This window comes from Myotis yumanensis, unplaced genomic scaffold (assembly GCF_028538775.1).
Source record: "Myotis yumanensis isolate MYYU_CA2020_CCGP unplaced genomic scaffold, mMyoYum1.0.hap1 SCAF_2, whole genome shotgun sequence".
In the NCBI taxonomy this organism is placed as follows: domain Eukaryota; kingdom Metazoa; phylum Chordata; class Mammalia; order Chiroptera; family Vespertilionidae; genus Myotis; species Myotis yumanensis.
The window spans coordinates 42715541-42735510 of record NW_027223753.1 but is presented as its reverse complement, the minus strand read 5'-3'; positions in this window follow the sequence as shown (position 1 = coordinate 42735510).

Here is a 19970-nt window from a genome sequence, read left to right as displayed (position 1 = left end):
TTGGATTCCAGGAAATAAGAAGAAAAGTGGTATATGCCATATTTCAAAACTTTTGAAATTAAAAAAATTGTAAAGATTTTACTCTTCTTCAATGGACTCAGTGTGATTTAAAATTTAAAACCTTATTTATTCATTCATTCAATTATTCATTCTCTCAGTAGATATTATTTAAGCACTCGACAAATGCCAAGTATTCTTAGGAGTAGTGGAGGACAGAAATGAATCAGAAAAAAGAAAACAGCACTTAAGTAGAAGAGCCAGAGACTTCTGTTTACAATGAAAGAGAGAAGATAGAGCACTATAAGGCTACAATGCAATAATGAGTGTGGCAATTATCATAAAGAAGATACAGTTGTATGCGAGAACCTATTCATGAGAACTGATTACATACCAGTCTTTACTACTCTGCATTTACTGCCATCCAGTTGGTAGTTTCAAATTATCCATAGTGGAACAATTTACACCAGGGAAATTGGCAAACACTACAAATCAGGGCTTTAAAATTTGGGGGTTTTTTTGTTTGTTTTCCCTCAGAGAGCCAGTGTACATATTAATACCAGCATACCACCAGAGGTATAGATACTGTGCTAAGAGTATGTTTTTAGGAGGGAAAAATCAACTATATTAAAGTTACACCTCATTAGACTGAATCAATCACCAAGTGAATCAATTCAAATTGGAGTATAGTTGCTAACATTAAACAAACTCAAAATGCTCTTTAAGTTTTTTCTTCTGCTCTGTTGTCTCTGTACCTTTGTGTGTTTATGAGGTTGTGGTAATCATGAAGGCAGGGAGTCTTGGAAATCTCCAGGAAAATCTTTACAAGAAAGTATATTTTGTCCAGGTTTCCTATCCAATTTGGTAAAGCAGGTGTCCTGGATTTCAAAAAGCATATTGCTAAAGAGATGTCTTCCAGCCCTTCAGCTGCCTCTATATTTACAGTCTTCTACACACAACCTCAAATTGTGAATCTCTTCCATATGGTGAGATCTCTCCTAAGTACTTTTTACAAATGGCTTTGAATACTCTCTGTGCTCCAAAAAGCCTAGAGCCTGCAGGGTCTTAAAAGATCATCTGATCCACCTCAATTTTTAGATAGGCCCAATCTTATACCAGTTTATAGTAGAAAACACAGAAGGTCATCTTGTTTTGAAGTCATGTGGTAAAGTCCATAACTTGCCTTCATTAACCTGAGCTTGTGATTAACAAGCCTACATAGATATGAACTTCTTTCTTAGGTCAACCTAAATCTCACATTTTGGAATTCAATCTCTTATTTACTGCCCTGTGGGGATTAGAAAACAGTGGTAACCATCACTGTGAAAGGTATTTATACAGATGGGCCTCCTTTTTTTGAAATGTTTTGGGCAAATTAAGTTTTATAAAATAAATTGATTTCTATTTGGGATATCCCCTGTGTAAAAGAGAAGTTTTTTTGGGGGAGGGGGTAAGAAATCCTCTTGAGGAGTGACTGATTATACCTTCATTAGGGTTTTATAAATATCAGTATTCAGATCTTGGTTTTCTTGAATCAAGAACTGTCTCTATGCTTGAAGATTCATTATAAATTATCTTTAGAGGCTAAATAATCTCTATTCCCTTAAGCATTCCTCATATATTTCATTTACTTACTATTTTATCATATCTTCCTAGATGTAAACCTATATATATAAACTCATTAACAATTTTAACTGACTTATTTAGAATGAAACAAAGCAAATATACAGAAAATAATTTTGTAAAGGATTTGACTATTTCTTCAGACTGACCTGGTTTGTCAAATCAATCACATTAGTCCAATCAGCCTATAATAGTAAAATAAATAATATCACTTAGAAGTTCACAGACCTTGGTATTTTTTATATGCACACTCTCACCAGATTCTCACAATAAACCTGTCGGATGAATAAGAAAAGTATCATCAATTGCATTTTTTGGATGAGGAAGTTAATATAAGCACTTGTAAACTGATTTACTAAGAAAGCAAGCTTAGGGCAGAGCCAGATTGAGAAAGGTAACTAATGTTTTTGGCATATCAATTATATATCAGACACACTTCTCAGAAGTTAATTCATTTCACCCAAAGTTATGAATTATTCATCTCTATTTTTGCAGGAAAAGAAACTGAGACTCAGAGATGTAAAACAATATCCCCGTGTTTACATAGCCAAAATATTAGAAAACCAGCATCCCAACCCAGGTCTGTCTGACCCCACGGTGTGGGACCAACAGGCAAAGTCTGACTAGCAGCCAGCAATCTGGGCAGCAGCTTCCTGATCTCCAGAATGCTGCTAAGATGATGTGATTTTGGAATCAGGAGTTGGCAATGGCAGATGTCGTAATGAAGGATAAGGTGGTGAGATCCTGGAACCTACAGTTAACCCAATGGATTCCTGATGCTCCAGCTTCTTAATAATAGCACAGGTCACAGTTCTCCTGGAAGGCCCATTGTATGGTGGTTTGGGGGCCCCATTCCTATAGGTCTCTTCAACAATGTTATAAGCCCCTACTTTGGGCTTTTGACTTACTTTGCAGTTAAAAATAGAGTGGTCTCTGTTTTCTGCAACTAACCCCTAGATGTTAATAAATACTCTTTTCATACCTAGGCAAGGCCTACAAATGTCAGAAGTGGGGCGGGCGGTAAGGGAGACTGGATAAAAGATGAAGATATTAGCTGAAGAGCATGTATGCATAGCCTGGACACAGACAACTGTGAGTTGAAGGCCAGGGGAAGGTGTGCTGGGAGGAGGTGGGCAAAGGCGAGGGAATGAGGACATCTGTAATAGTGTCAGCAATATAAATAAATGAATGAATGAAATAAATGTAAAAAAAGCTTTAATCTTTTCACATTAGTGAAATTAGAACATTGTTCTATGCTCTGAGTCTCATTCAATTTGAATATGAAAGGAAGACCCCCTCCTTATTTCTATTTTTTTGAGTCTAGGTGTTCTGAGTCTCAATCATAGACACAATATGAATGGTAAGATGATTCTCCAAAGGGTCAGACCCAGGAGGAAAGATCCCTGAGGCCATGTTGAAGACCTAGAACTATTAGATATGGTCACATGCAACATCACTACTGCTGAAAACGTCAAGAATTATTTGTAGAAGGGAGGTAAAGGTATAGCCAGGAAGACAACAGCTTATAACTGTTCTGTAGAATCAAGTATGGAAATGAGAAAATGAGGAACAAATTTGGTAAATTGGATAGCCAGGTGCAAATGAAATAAAGAATGAGTGATGATTTAAGGCAATTGCTTATAAATAACAAAAATCTTTATGGCATACCCATTGGACAATGGGTTAGGTACTGGGGATAAAGAAGTGAAAAAACATAAATTTCCTCCTTGTTTTTGTGAATTAACAGTCTAGTAGTGTACAGCTTATTCATAATAGCTAAATTAGTCACTAAACTTTCAGGATATTTTTAGTCACATGCTAATCACCCACTCTACTAATTTGTGTGTCCTGAATTTGCCATCTAGAACTACACTTCATTTGTCTTCATTTATATGTTCAATACATTAAGATAAAAATGTGTTGTATTTCTCTGGTTTTCTCTCCCATCATGGTTGTCCAAGTTACACTCTGTGCAGATGAAAAAGTTATCTCTAAACTAATAAGTAGATTCAAAATTCAGTTAATATGCCTGACTGGCATGGCTTACTGGTTGAGTGTTGATCTATGAACCAGGAGGTCACAGTTTGATTCCTGGTCAGGGCATATGCAGGGTTATGGGTTCAATCCCCAGTGTGGGGCGTGAAGGAGGCAGACAATTGAAGATTCTCTCGCATCACTGATGTTTCTCTCTCTCTCTCTCTCTCTATCTATCTCCCTCTCCCTTTCTCTCTGAAATCAATAAAAAATATTTTTTTAAAAAATTCAGTTAATGTTACAAATCAGGCAGACTGAGGTAGGCCAACTACCTTCAACTTGCAACTCCCCGATATGAAAAGTAGAAGGGATAATTAAATTTTAAATAATAAACTTAAAATATATGGATGAGCTCAGGAATAGCAAAACAGGAGTTGGGGTTTTAATATCTTCATGAGATTAGCAGACATCAAACAGGTGAAGTTGGAACTAGACTCTTCACTATGTGCAAGCAATTGATTTCCCATTCAAGTTCTTATATCTATAAATTTTCATTTATTTGTCCAGGCATCCTAGGCATTTATCATCTGCTTTGATATGTAAGGATCACCTATTAAATTTTAGAACCCCACACTCGAGCAGAGTGTGAGTAAAAAAATCTGAATTTCCATAGTTCATACTAAGCAAAATCCCACCTGAGAAATAATGGAGAAAAGTGTAAAAGCTAGAAAAACTATGAAACCAGGTAAAAGCAAGTGGAAATCCACCCTTAGTTGTATTTCCACAACCCACAATTGACAAAACCAAGCAAGATAATTCTAACTGAGAAGTGGTTTATAAAAATAGAAAAGAATATGAGGAAATATGCCCTCATAAAAGAAAATAAGCAGATCCAATCTATTGGAAGAATTCTAACCCAACCATCTGGATAAATTGAAAGGGACCTTAAAGAAAATATTTCAATTTTGTTCAAATATATTAATGAAGAATGATGTTAACAATAGGGAAAACTCTGAGGGGCATAAAGAAACTTTTTTATTATCTTTGTAATTTTTATCAAAACTAAAATTATTCTAAAATTTAAGCTTTAAAAAAAAGAATGGGCAGAGTCCCTAAGACAAGAATAAAACAATGAAATTGAATTAGTAAATTAATAAAACTAAAATCCTAGAAATAAAAAGTAATTAAAATAAAATCATAAAATTGCTAAAATACAGGTTGAATTAGTCAATCAGAGGATAGATCACAAAAAAATTATCAGAAAGCACCAAAAAGGAAAGAAAGAAGCAGAAACTATGAATCAGTTATTAAGAAATATAGAAAAAAGAGAAGTTGCAACATATGCTTTAGGAATTCCAGAGTAAGAGAATAAAGAAAATGAGGAAAAGTCCCAGATGAATAGTTAATCACTAAAAGTTTTTAATGATTTAAGAAATATATGAATCTTCATTAGATATTACACAGAAGTAAGACTACAAAATATCAAGAAAAAAAAGAGAAAATAAAATCTACCAAAGAGAAAATGCAGATTGTTCATAACAGAACAGTAAGATTTTCATTCAGCAATAATAGATGCTAGAAGATAACAGATTTAGTGCTGAGGAAAAACCTAGAATTCTATACCAACTATATTCATCTGCTAGGGCTGCCATGACAAATGCCACAGAATGAACGGCTTTATTTTCTTACAGTTCTGGAGGCTGGAATTCCAATCAAGGTATCATCAGGGTTGGTTTCTCCCGAGTCATCTCTCCTTAGATTGGAGATGGCTGCCTTCTTGCTGTGTCTTGCCTCTGTGCAGGCTCATTCGTATTGCCTTTTCCTCTTCTTATGACACCTGTCATATTAGATTAGATGTGACCTTCTTTAATCTTATTGACCTCTTTAAAGAATGGTAACATTGAAGGTTAGGGCTTCCAGGTATGACTCTTGATAACATCAACTAAATGACTATTGAAAAATGGGAGTGAAAGAAAGATTTTCAGAAATATAAAGTCTAAAAATGTTTTCCACCTAATAACTACTAAAAGAGGTACTTCAGAAAGAATATATTTTAGTTAGAACATAATAGAGAGACACAAGAAACAGTGATGAGCAAAGGAAATCCCTGAACAAGTCAGTAAATGTAAGTAAGAATTGACTCTAAGGGGAAAAAATACACTAGTAAAAGAAACAATTAAAAACAAGGTCAAATAAAACACTGAACATACTTATAAGCTCCTTATTTGAGAATGTGGCTGTAGAGACTACTATATTATATCCATTTTTTTCTTTTTTATTAATTAAAAATATGCAAAGTGGGGAAAAGTAGGTTTATAGTGGTTTGCATGGAGAATAATACAATAATTAATAAATAATACAAGAAAAAACTCTGTATTTCAGGTACTCATAACTGTAAACCTACATTCACCCCGCCCTGTGTATTGAGTTTGGCAAGCTGATGATCTAAAGTTTCACATTTCCCAGCTGCCTCTTGAGGCTAGGTATACTTATGAATTAATATCCTGTCATTGAAAAGTAAATTCTGTGTGTGAGATGTTCAGGAAGATTTTTTAAAGACTTTAGAAGCAACTAGGTGGAAAAACACTTTTGCTTTCACCTCCTCCTCCTTAGTCATGGAATGTGGGTAAAACAGCCAAGTTCCAGCAGCCATACTGGATAATAAACTGGTCTTGAAGATGGAAATCACACCCTAGGAAAACAGATCAGAAAAAGAGAAATGTTCTGGGCACCCAATGACAGTCACTCTGCCACAACATCCCTTTAATGGCCATTTCTGAAATCATTTTATGTAATAGATAAATAAGCTCCTGTTGTTTAAGCTGCTGGTATGGGGGTTTTCTCTAACACGCTCTGTGATATATACTTTGCAACATAGAGAAAGATAATAATAAGGCACCTGCCATAGTGAAACTTCTAATTTAAAAAATTAGACAGCTATTTACAATGTGTACAGTCACTATGGAAAACAATATGGGGATGCCACAAAAAATTAAGAAAACATAAACTTAACTGGTAAACAGAGATGGGAAAAACATAAATTAACTTTAAGTTCTAAATATACCTGTTTACAGGAAGCCACTAAGATAGTAGAAATAGAAGGCAAAACTTCTAAACCAGTAGAATTGATATAAAAATGTTGGTAGAGCTACTATGAGTATTAAAACATGTGTTTATTTGAAGAAAAATTAGGAAAAGAGAAAAAATGGCCCTAATAATTACAAAGACATTTATGTCAAATATGCATGTAAAGAGTTCTAATAAAATTGTTTTATGAAATGTAAGCATGGAAAAAGCAATATATTTATATTATGCAATTATTTTATATAATATATGATTTAAAAATATGTATATAATTAAATTTATAAATCAAATATGTTATTCTGCCAATAAAAATACACCAAAACCAAGTCAGCCCCACTTGTTATTACAGTTCAGGACCCTGTTCATTTATCTTCTGAACTCATTCTTTTTCCATTACCATCCTTAGCCTGACCTCCTTACTTAGTTTCATACAAGATTTTGATTTAGCTTTGAACTTGTTGACTAATCTGAATTCTTTCAGATTGACTCTTGCATTCTGAGGAATTAGGCGTATTAGTCAGGTCTGTGGATCACTCACTGCTTGTCAAGATCTACTATTATATTTGTTTCTAAATTTCAAGCTATCAGCCAACAATACTCATTGTTGGTTATAGGACATGGAAATAAGTATTCAGTTTATATTGGATCATAACGGTGCTATAACAAATAGGCTTTAAAATCAGACTAATTTAACTATAAAGACATGAGGCATATGCTAAGAGGCATATATCCAGTAGAAATATAGAAAAAAAAAGAGACATTAACAGATAATTACAAAACAAGGCATGCAAAGGGCCAAAGTAGATATAAAAAATATATTCAACTTTTTAAGAGATTTTTAAAACCAAAAATTAAAATAAGATAGATTATCTTTTATCTTCTTGGACTGGCAAAAGTTAAAAACAATTGCTTCTACTATATTTGATTTTGAGAGGCACAGAATGGGTACTCTCATACACTAGCAGATAGCAACTAGCTATTCATTGCAGGTAATTAGGTAATTCTTTCCTCCAATGTTGAGAACTGGGTTGTATTCTTTGTACATAGGTGTTATCATTTGATTAAGTTCTGGATAATGATCTATGGCAGAAGTGATATATGCTAGTTCTAAGCCAGGTCCATAATATCCCCTCATTCCATATATATATATATATATACTAGAGGCCCGGTGCACAAAAATTTGTGCACTCGGCAGGGAAGGGGGGTCCCTCAGCCCGGCCTGTGCCCTCTCGCAGTCTGGGACTCCTCAGGAGATAACAACCTGCTGGCTTAGGCCTGCTCCTGGGTGGCAGAGGGCAGGCCCAATCCCTAGGTGCAGCCCCTGGTCGGGCTCAGAGCAGGGCTGATTGGGGAGTTGGGGCGCCACCCCCTGTCATGCACAGAGCAGGGCGGATTGGGAGGTTGTGATGCCACTCTCAGTCACGCTCAGGGTAGGGCCGATTGGGGGGTTGGGGCACCGCCCCCTGTCACACTCAAGGCAGGGTCGATGGGGAGGTTGCGGTGCCACCCCCTGTCACGCACAGAGCAGGGCCAATCAGGGGGTTGGGGCGCTGCCCCCTGTCATGCACAGAGCAGGGCCCATCAGGGGGTTGGGGAGCTCCCCCCTGTCATGCACAGAACAGGGCCAATCAGGGGGTTAAGGAGCTCCCCCCTGTCACGCACAGAGCAGGGCCCATCAGGGTGTTGGGGAGCTCCCCCCTGTCATGCACAGAGTAGGGCTGATAGGGGAGTTAGGGCACCACCCCCTGTCACACACAGAGCAGGGCGGATCAGGGGGTTAGGGCGCCGCCACTGTCACACTCAGGGCAGGGTTGATGGGGAGGTTATGGCTCTACCCCGTCACACACAAAGCAGGGCCTGTGGGGCGGGGGGGGGGGGGGGGGGGGGGAGACTGGGGCACCGCCCCCTGTCACACACAGAGCAGGGCCTGTCGGGGGGGGGGGGGGTTGGGGCGCCACACCCTGTCACACACAGAGCTGCAGGGCGATAAGGGGGTTTGGGCGCTGCCCCCTGTCACTCTGATCTGGTGCCAGGAGGCCTCGTGGCTCCGCTGATCCTGGTGCTGGGAGGCATATTACCCTTTTACTATATAGGATAGAGGCCTGGGGGCCGGCTGGTTTGCCCTGAAGGGTGTCCTGGATCAGAGTGGGGGTCCCCACTGGGGTGCCTGGCCAGCCTGGATGAGGGGATGATGGCTGTTTGCAGCTGGTCACACACCCTTCAGGATGGGGGTCCCCACTGGGGTGCCTGGCCCGTCTGGGTGAGGGGCTGAGGGCTGCTTTCAGGCTGGCGGTTGTTGACTGAAGCTCCCAACTGCTCCTTTTTTTCTTTTTTCTTTTTTTTTATTCTGGGCCAGCTTTAGCTCTGGCTCTAGCTCTGAGGCTTCCACTGCTGATTGCGTTCTATAATCGAAACAATGTATAACTCCAGCTCTGAGATCCCAGCTGGCTGAAAGCTGGTTTCTGGGGTTTTGTTTAGCTTCTATATTTGTTACAAAGTTTCTTAGAGTTGCAGCTCAGAGGCCGGCAAGTCAGGCAGGGAACGTTGGAGTCTGCAGTAACTGGAGCAAGCAAGCCTCATGTTCACTCCCAGCTGCCTGGCTGCTGGCCGCCATCTTGGCTGACAGTTAATTTGCATAAGGATATGCTGATTAGCCAATGGGAAGGGTAGTGGTCGTACGCTAATTACCATGTTTCTCTTTTATTAGTGTAGATATATATATATATATATTCCCTTCCTTAACCGCTGGCTGGATTTAGAAGTTCAGAGAGACTTTGGTAGCCATACATGGAAGTTGGTAGACTCCATGAACCTGATTCTCAATGACTACATGGACTCCCATTCACCACTAGATAAATCACTGCATTCACATAATGTATATTTCCTCATTCATTTACTTAGCAAAGGTTCAATATATGGCATCTGACACCCTCTGTGATATATACTGGGCAACATAGAGAAAAATAATAATAAGGCACCTGCCATAGTGAAACTTCTAATTTAGAAAATTAGACAGCTATTTACCATGTGTACAGTCACTATGGAAAACAATATGGGGATTCCACACACAAAAAAAATTAAGAATAGAGATACCATATGACCCAGCAACCCTTCTTTCTGGATATCTACCCAAAATTTTGAAAACATTTATTTGTAACGATATATGTACCCATATGTTTATTGCAGCATTGTTCAATGATAGCTAAGACATGAAAACAACCTAAATGTTCCTTGCTACATGATTGGATAAAGAAGATGTTGTACATATATACAATGGAACATTACACAGCCATAAAAAGGATGAAATACTGCCATTTGTGATGATATGGATGGATCCTGAGAATATCATGCTAAGAGAAATAACTCAGATGGAAAGGACAAGAATCATTATAATTTCATTCATATGTGGAATATAAAACAAAAAGCAACAAACAAACAAATAATTCAAATAAAACCTTATTGAAGTATTCAATAGTATTGTTACCAGAGGGGACGAGGATTGGGGGAAAGATAAAGAGGGTAAAGAGGGTCAAATATATGGTGACAGAAGGAGACAAGGCTTTGGCAGTGAGCACACAAAGCAAAATACAGATGATGTATTATAGAATTTTATACTTGAAACATATAATCTTAATAAAACTCATCTCAGTAAATTTAATAAAATAAATAAAATTTGAATTATAGTAAGTTATCATAAAGGAACATCATAGGATACTATTGTTGGGGTCCAGCCCAAGCAGGTCCAGGATTCCCAAAGGTGTGGATGGAGTCGGCGAAGAATGAAGGACACGGAGGCAGCGTTCAGTTGATCAGCATAGCGAGGTTCTCCTTTTATTCTCCTGTTACATCTGTATTTATACCATTTGATTTTAATCCTATCCATTCTATTCCAAAGGTTAGGGTGTTTGTTATCTCCATTCCAAGGTCACTACTCTATTGTTCTGTTAAGCTACAAGGAAGTAACTGAAGGAGATTATCCTAAGTAAAGATTATGTAGCTTAAGCGTGATTGTTCTTAGTTAAAGTGATTAACTACCCGCCTGGCACTTAGTTAAGAGATTTTATTCCCTCCCTAACTTCAGGGAAAAATCCCTACCTGGGGAAACAACCTTTCCCAGAGAGGTGACCTTGGTTAAAACACATAGCGCTAAGAAGGGGAGCAAACATATTAAGAACAGTATGCCATATACCCCAGGTCCCTTGAAACATATGCTGTGCAGATGTTTCTTCCCTGCAGCGACTGTGTCAAGCAGCAAGGTTGGACCGGCTCCCAGCATACTATGAACACATATACTAGGTAATAGACTATTGGTCAGGGAAAGCTTCCTGTATTAACAAATATGCCTTAAATACAGTAATGATGAATAAAAATAATCTGATTTTCTCATATAATAATATTTCCCACCTGCCACCAACAAAAATGCATCTAACTTACTTGAATAAACTTCTGAGACAAAATAATCAAATGTTTACTTTTTTTATATTTCACATGTTAATTTATTTAACCATGTATGTTATAAGATATCACATAAATTGATAAACTACATTAGAAATATTGCTTTGTCCCACTTGATATTCATGGACTACCAAGTTAGACTTCCTGGAATTGAATCCTGGCTCATTCACTTAATAGTTGTGACCTTGGACAAGTTTTGTCACCTATAAAGTGGTGATAATAACAATTACTACCGCTAGGGTTGGGGGAAGTTTGTATGTAAGACAACAGCCTGACATATAGTAAGTGCCAAGTAAGTGTTAGCTATTCCTATTTGTTTCTGTACATGCATCTTACATTCTAATGTCTTGGTCATCAATAGTGATACATATGAAATCATCTAACACGCATCTTCATTTTTGCCTAACTTATGTGAGATTCTTTTATAACTATAACATGCTGTCACCTGAATTTTTATTACAAGCAATAAATACCCATTTGCATAATATTCAGCTGGTTCAAGTTCATTTATCCCGCAAGGTTACATTCACTATCTGCACAATGAAGCAACTTACCATAGTGAGCTTTTTCTTATTTCCTCTTCTCCCTTCCCTCCCTCCCTCCCCCACTTCCCTTTGATTTTTTAATGAAATGTTTATTTTTACCAAAATAAGAACTATACATTGTATCTAAAGGTAAACATTACTACCTTTTTTTTTTTTTTTTATGTAGCAGTTTCATGCTCCACTCTTTTTGGCTCTTCCATAACCACTTCTATGTTACATATGTCCTCAATGTACTCCCCAGGTTAACTCCACCTAAGTTTTAATTCACTTGGCAGTTTCACTCCCCACTCTGGTACCTAGCTTCTTATTTCTAATGATGATTATATTGCTTTTTTCTCTTGTGTTTTTTTCAACTTTAGATATTATTTATTGACTTCCTACTACTGAAGATACTATTTCACACTTTACAGCCTGGCCCACCAATCCTATTCTCCCTCTATTTTTAGTCTTTACAGATGCATAATTATCAACAGTTCTATCAAAGTGAATAGTCTGTTAACATGAGTATAAATCATTGTTCAGATCGAATCCACTTTGATATTAAAGTTATGTATTCCTATATTGTACAAATTATACTTTACCTAGAGTTAATAATTGACTTTGATTTTTATTTTTCTGATTTTTCTGATACTCAATCCTGAAATCAGACCTAAACCTTCATCAAACATATATTTATTTCTATATAAGTACATTAGGTGGTTTAGCTGTCGGTTTATCAATCAAATGTTCCAATAAAAATTGGTTCAATCTACCATGAGTGATGGCAGTCACACACACACACACAGAGTATAAGTTGTATTTTTTGTGTCACGCCCAAGGAATTTTTGCCTGCCTCAAAGTCACAAAGATTTTCTACTATGTCTTCTTTTAGAAGGTTTATAGTTTTATCTTTCCCATTTAGGTTTATGATTCATTTTGAGTTAATTTATGAATATAGTGTGAAGTAAGGATCAAATAGTTCCATCAGAAAATTCTATCAAAATTTTAAAGAAGGATTAACTCCAATTCTACAAAATCTCTTCCATAAAATAGAATACAATCTCAATTCATTTTATGCAATTCAGATTTCTCTGATACCAAAACCTAGCAAAGGCAGTACAAAAAAAAAGTATACTACAGAACAATATCGACATAAATATAGACACAAAAATCCTTGACAAAATACTAGCAAATAGAAATCAGCAACTTCATTCCAGAGATGCAAAACTGGTTCGCTATTCAAAACTTAATCATACTAAACTAAACTATTTGAATTTCTTTTGCTATTTGTTTGTTTCCCAGCACCTGGATTAACTAAGAAAAATTCTATATTGCTTATAAAAGGGCATTTATCTAGATTTGCAACATAACTGCTCATTTACCCAAGAGCTGATTTTTATTGACCCAGAAAGTTGGGCAATACAACAACTCACTGAAAGAACTGAAGACAAAAAATGCAAAATATAAAACAAAAAACACGTGTATTGATGAGGTCGTATTTCAAAAAGGCATGCTTCATTATATAAGGTAATTTTTTTAAGAAAAAACACTGAGAAACTGAATTACCTTAAGCAAAAACAATTAGGAGGTTAACATGTGAGCTATACCTTATGAAGCACATCAAAGGACTGGGATTACTTAGCTTAGACAAGAGAAGATCCAAGGAAGGCATGAGTGATGGCTTCAGACAGCAAAAAGGCAATTGCATTGAAGCAGGAGTGTTTTGTGGTCCAGAGCCAAAACTTAAACAAATGAAAGGAAGTGAAAAAGAGATTTCATATAAAGTACAGAAAAATCCTCCTAACAATTAGAACTGACAAAATTTATTTTGAATTAGTGAGTTTTGTATCTGCAAAAGAACTCAGGAAAATACTGGCAAAACACAGAGATGGATATTATAGTGGGATTTCCTGTATGGGTTGGAGATTAAGCTAGCTGACACCTGAATATCCCTTCCAACACAAAGATTCTATTTTGAACTTCACTGACAAGTCTTAAGTGCTATGTGTAGCCTAAATTGTCCTGTTGCTTAATTTAAATGGCTTCAATTAGCTAATATAGGGATGAGGTTTGAGTGATAAATGTTCACATTAACATGATTTGAGATATGGTCTTGACAGTCCTGCTTGACTGGTCTGCTGAAAAGCACTTCAGGGGCCATACAAATAATTGTCATTACTTTCCCAACTTTCAATGATGTTTATTTTAATTTTTCAAAATGCTGAAATCTGTAATTACCTAAATTAGGGATGTGCTGATTGTTGAGGTATTCCTTCAGCTGTCTCCTCAAATCTGCCTGGTTTCCTGTCAGTTAAATGAGCACACTAGCACCAGAGAGAGGGGCTTGGTACTGGTCCAAGAGTCAGTCTTGTAGAAAGATAGTTTTGACCCACTCTCAGTTACAAGTCCCAGAAAAAATCATAGTCAAATCTATACCTCCTGATATGCAGCCTACATTCAAATAAAATGCAAAATAGAACATTTAATTTACTTCTCAGGAAAAAATTAATTATTTCCATTCTGTAGATAGGAACACTGATATTCAAAGGTTTAGATAACCTGTCTCTAAACTTGTTAGCAAGAAGCAAAACTGAAATTTGAACCCAGGTATGTCTACCCCAAATCACATTGACCCTGAGGAGCATGAAGTTCCAGAATTATGGCGAGGCAGGAGTAAAAGAGAAACAAAACTTTCAACTCCTGATTTGACTTTGGCATGACAGCATATCTACCTGTGTATGTCCATGTGCATGTGAATGTTTTTCCACTGGGAGCAATAACATCACTGCTGTGATATATATTTTATTATAAGGGGATTCTATTTCAGATTATATTAATACTTTTACCTTCAGCACCTGTGTTGTTGTTTTTTACTGCTGATTTTGTTTTGCATCTCAAGAGTAGTATAAAAGCAGAGCTCTGATTCAGAATATGTTTTTCATGGATGGTGTAGCTAAAGATCTGAACCCATGCTCAGCTGATATCAACTGTTCCCAAGTCCAAGTGCCTTAACTATTTTTCTCTTTATTGAAATATTTTTACAGTTGGGCAAAGACTCGATGGAAACCAATATCTGATTACACATTTCTCAAGCCCCATTCCACAGTTCACTAGTCAGTTGTCATGAGATGACAGCTATAGAAATGAATGTCCCTTAAAAATGGTAGGGCAGAGGTAGTGTTGTAAGTAATTAGACAATGGCTTGGAAATAGGGTTTGTTCCTTAAGAGACAAGTGATCAGAAAGTGTGAGGGAAGTCCAGAGGGATTGAGTAACAATCCCTAGTGATTGTGGCTGCTTCTTCAGATTTTTTGGGCTAAGAAATCCAAGACCTCAAATCAAATTATTTTTTTTTCTTGCCATTGAGTTGTGGGAATTTTTCTATTATTTTGGTTTTTGTCTTGATGTTAACTTTCTTTCCTTTTCTTCCTTTCTTTCTTTCTTTCTCTCTTTCTTTCTTTCTTTCTTTCTTTCTTTCTTTCTTTCTTTCTTTCTTCCTTTCTTCCTTTCTTCCTTTCTTCCTTTCTTCCTTTCTTCCTTCTCTCTCTCTCTCTCTCTCTCTCTCTCTCTCTCTCTCTCTCTCCTCTTTCTCTCTCCCTTTCTTCCTTCCTTTCTATTTTTATTGTCAAAAGTATTACATATGTCCCCATTTTTCCCCATTGACCCCTTCTAGCATGCTCCCACCACCCTCCCCCACCCCCCGGCCCCAGGCCTTCACCACCCTATTGTCTGTGTTCATGGGTTATACATATATGCATACAAGTTCTTTGGTTGATCTCTTCCCACCCACCCACCCATCTGCACCTTTCCTCTGAGATTCGACAGTCTGTTCCATGCTTCTATGTCTCTGGATCTATTTTGTTCATCAGTTTATTTTGTTCATTAGGTTCCACATATCAGTGAGATCATGTGATACTTTTGGATATTAACCCATGATCAGATATATGGTTTATAAATACTTTCTCCCATGCTGTAGGTTGTCCTTTCTCTCCATTGATTATCCCTTTTGCAATGTAGAAGTTCTTTAGTTTGATGTAGTCCCTTTTGCTATTTTTACTTTCATTGCCTGAGATTTGGGTGTCATGTCAGAGAAATCATTGCCAAGACCAATGGCATAAAGCTTTCCCCTGCTTTCTTCTAGTAGTTTGTTTTAGGTCTTACATTTCATTCTTTAATTAATTTGGAGTTGATTTTTGTATATGGTTTAAGATAAGAATCCAATATTATTCTATTTATGTTGAATTTATTAATTCAATCATTCATTCTATGCTTTGTGTTGGTATCTGTTAAACACACACACACACACACACACATACACACACACAGTCACTTCTACTGGTCTTCATGATCAGGCCTTATCCAGGAGAAGTCCTCACCATTCAGCTTGACCAGAGTTTATGGAGGCCTCTCAAACCTCTGCATATGAATCTTCTCTGTACTTATGTGTGTAAATTCCCAATTAGAGGGATTTGCTGGTTTCTTTTTTTTCTTCCATTTTCCAGGAATTCATACTTTTTTTTTATCCCTTTGATGTCTGTCTACTGTACCAGGAGTCTCCTGGAGCAGCAGTATGTCCCGAACTCTTTCTGTGTTCTCAGTTGCCTGCAGGCATCTAGAGTAAAATGCTGGGTCCATCCTTACTCTGAGACTGGTGACTTGGGCAGTCACCTGAAAAGTCTGAACATTGTCATGTTTCAGTCTTATATTTCTGTCCCCAGGGATAAGCCAGGGGCTAGAAATCTTGCTGAACATGTTGCACGGAGCAGGGGAGAGGGGCTTTTGTGGGTGATTTTGTTCTAGTCCAAACCTTCACCTTGTTCTCAGCAGTGCTCTGTCATCTAGAGTAGGTCAGATCTAGTCAGTGCTCTGAGATAGGTGAGACAGAAGGCAATCCTATGGGTAGCTCTCTGAAACATTGGAACATTGGATATATAGTCCTACTCTTTCTCTCCAAGGAGAATCTGAGAGTTGGGATATTTAACCCTCTTGCTCTATGCTGAGACAGTGGGAAGGTCTATAGTGAGTGCTTGTATGTTAGTTCAAACTGCTGTATTTGTTGTCAGCACTCCCAGCCATCTACACTGAGCGGCCAGATTATTATGACCACCTGACGTTTGTAGGCAAATTATCTATAATTTTGTGCTGAAGTTGCTAGAGGGCCAGACCATTATAAATAGGGAAGCAGGTTGTTTACCACGACAGTAGAAGTGATTTTTTTCTGAAGATATGGGTAAACAACATGATTTAACAGCCTTTGAATGTGGGATATATATATATATATATATACATATAGCCAGATTATTATGACCACCCCATCAGTACTTTGTTGGGCCATCTTTTGCCTTCAATACTGCAGCAATTCTTCTTGGCATTGACTCCATGAGATGTTGAAAGGTGATGTGAGGAATCTGACACCATGCCTGATGAATAGCACTGTCCAGTTCTGTGAGATTTGATGGTTGTGGAGCCAGCTGCCTGATGGCTCTTTTAACTTCGTCCCACAGATGCTCAGTTGGATTGAGATCTGGTGATTGTGGGGGCCACCTAAGCAAGGTAAAGTCTCCCTCATGTTCTTGAAACCACTCCTGCACAATACGAGCACCGTGGCATGGCACATTGTCTTGTTGGAAGAAGCCATCTCCATTGGGATACGCCATCAACATGATAGGATGAACTTGATCAGCAATGATACTTAGGTATGTTGTGCTATTCAGACATTGTTCCACATGAATTAAAGGGCCCAAATCATGCCAGGAAAACATGCCCCAAACCATAACACTGCCTCCACCAGCTTGAAGGGTTGTCCTCATGCATGTGGGGTACATGCTTTCATGCTGTTTCCACCAAATTCTCACTCTGCCATCTGCATGATGCAACTGGAAACGTGATTCATCGGACCACATGACTTTTTTCCAATGCTCGACTGTCCAATCAAGAGGTCCTCAAACTTTTTAAACAGGGAGCCAGTTCACCGTCCCTCAGACATTCCACACATGCGCACTGCGGGCCCAGGATGAGTCGGCTGCTAAGCAGGACAGGCAGCGGCGGCAAAAACACCCAGCGGGCCAGATAAATGTTTTTGGCAGGCCGCATGTGGCCTATGGGCCGTAGTTTGAGGACCCTGGTCCAATCCTTGTGTTCCTGTGAGAATTGGAGATGTTTTATCTTGGCAACTGCAGACAGCAAAGGTGTTTGAACAGGACGTCGGCTTCCATATCCCATACGATGCAGTATACTGCTAATTTGCCTACAAACGTCAGGTGGTCATAATAATCTGGCCACTCAGTGTAGAGTATACCAGGTCCAGTCAGCTCTATGAGACAGGAAAGACAGAGGCAATCCCTTGGGCAGTACCTGAAAAAGCTAGAACAGGGATTCATGGCCCAACTATTTCCATTCCCAGGGAGAAGTCTGGTATTTTTCACCCTCTTACTCTGTGCTGAGGAAGGGCTAATGGCGCGTGCTTACATACTATTCAAACTACTATTTTTGTTCTCAGGGGTTTCCAAACTTCGATCTTTTCCCGTCAGTATTCAAATTCAGGCAAAACAGAAACCAGTTGGGCACCCTCTGCAAAAATCAGAACATTGGATGCCTGGTCCAGTCTTTCCCTTCCCTTACTAGGGAGAATCTTAGAGCTGGGGATTTCCTCTCAATTATATAATACGGTGCAGGAAGGAGGAATTATGGTGACAGTCTCTTGGCATTAGCTACCAGCTTCTTCACTGTGGTTGGTTTCATGCTTACCTGGCCTCTAGAAGCCTCTCAACTGGTTTGTCATAAGAGAATTGGTCCTTGTAGTATTGTTCAATAGGGGCACCCATGAGAAAGAGGGTTCGGCATTTCTTATTCCTGCATTTCATTAACATCACGGCCTTGGAGCACACTCTTTCTCTCACCTCAATGCTTTTGCACATATTGTTCCCTCTGTTGGGAAGAAAATTCTTTCCTCTTTTTCTGCCAAATATCTAGATATTCTTCAAGACTCTACCCTTATATCACCTACTGCCTTACCTGCAGTCAAATGTGTAAGTCCCTCCTTTGCATTCTGGTAGCACATTATGCTTATCTTCTAAAAACACAACACTCCTTTTTAAGTATTGTTGCACTGGGATACTTTTTTCCCATTGGACATTAACCTTATTTTTGTTAGAACCTAGCACATTCACTGGAACATAGTGAGAAAAACAAATAAGAAAGATAACACATACCCTTTAGATACATAATTTTTCTTTGTAAGAAAGAGCAGCCTGGGACTTGAATTCTACTCAGAGACATGCCACCAACTAGCCGTGTAAACTTGCTAGTTTACTCTTTGGTTGTCATTATCAACTATAAGTGAGGTTATTTGACTAAATCATGATTGCTCAGCATTCTTGATTAGCAGCAATACTCTTTTTTCTTTTCTTCTTCTTCTTCTTTAGTGAAATCATGCTGTAAAGCCCAAATAAAACGCAGGAGCTATTCTGCATGAAAAAAGGACTGTCTAGAGTCCTGCCAATTTAACCTCCTCTTTCCCATTGCCCTACCCCCACCCACTTCATTTTTGGAACATAGTTTGAAAACCACCTAACTAGGTGATCTGTAAAAAAACATTCCTGGATTATTTATACAGTGAATTGAACTGACCTCTTTCTCACTGCGGTACCCCTTTTCCAGGCCCTGGGGTACATCTCTATCCTCACTAGGTTTTATTTTTGTTAGCCTAACAGAGTAAGAAAGTCAAGTTATTCTGGAAGTCAATAAGCTTTATTTTGGCATTCAGAGTATTTGTTGGCTGGTTTATTGGGGTCTGTATTCTATCTGACTAATGACGAAAAAGAATGGTATGTGTATCTTGGCTATGAAATTGAAAGATCATTTTAAATTCTGTGTGGGATCAAGGCATAAAGTCGTGGCCAAATGCTAGGGGTAGAAAATTTTAAGTGATCCTATATGTGTAGTTTTTAATTCCTTGTGGTTTCTAAAAGGTGCTATATAAAATTATTATTGACCTGAGTAGTCAATTAAATTTGGGCACATAGGGAATACTGGTTTATTCTTTGTAGATATGAGAGAGTAATTAAAATATATGGGATTACTATTTTTAACTTGCATCTAGTTTGTTGTTTGATTTATAGGAAAGATAAGATTATTTTACAATTGATTGGAGACACATATAAATAGCTATAAAATATTGCCTCTTTTTAAGCTACAGTTTCTGTTGCTATTAATTATATGTCAGAACCATTTATCAATCTTCTTTTAAGAACCAGACTTTATATATCTGATTACCTCTAGTCCTTACAGCCTCATGAGATTAATACTATTATTC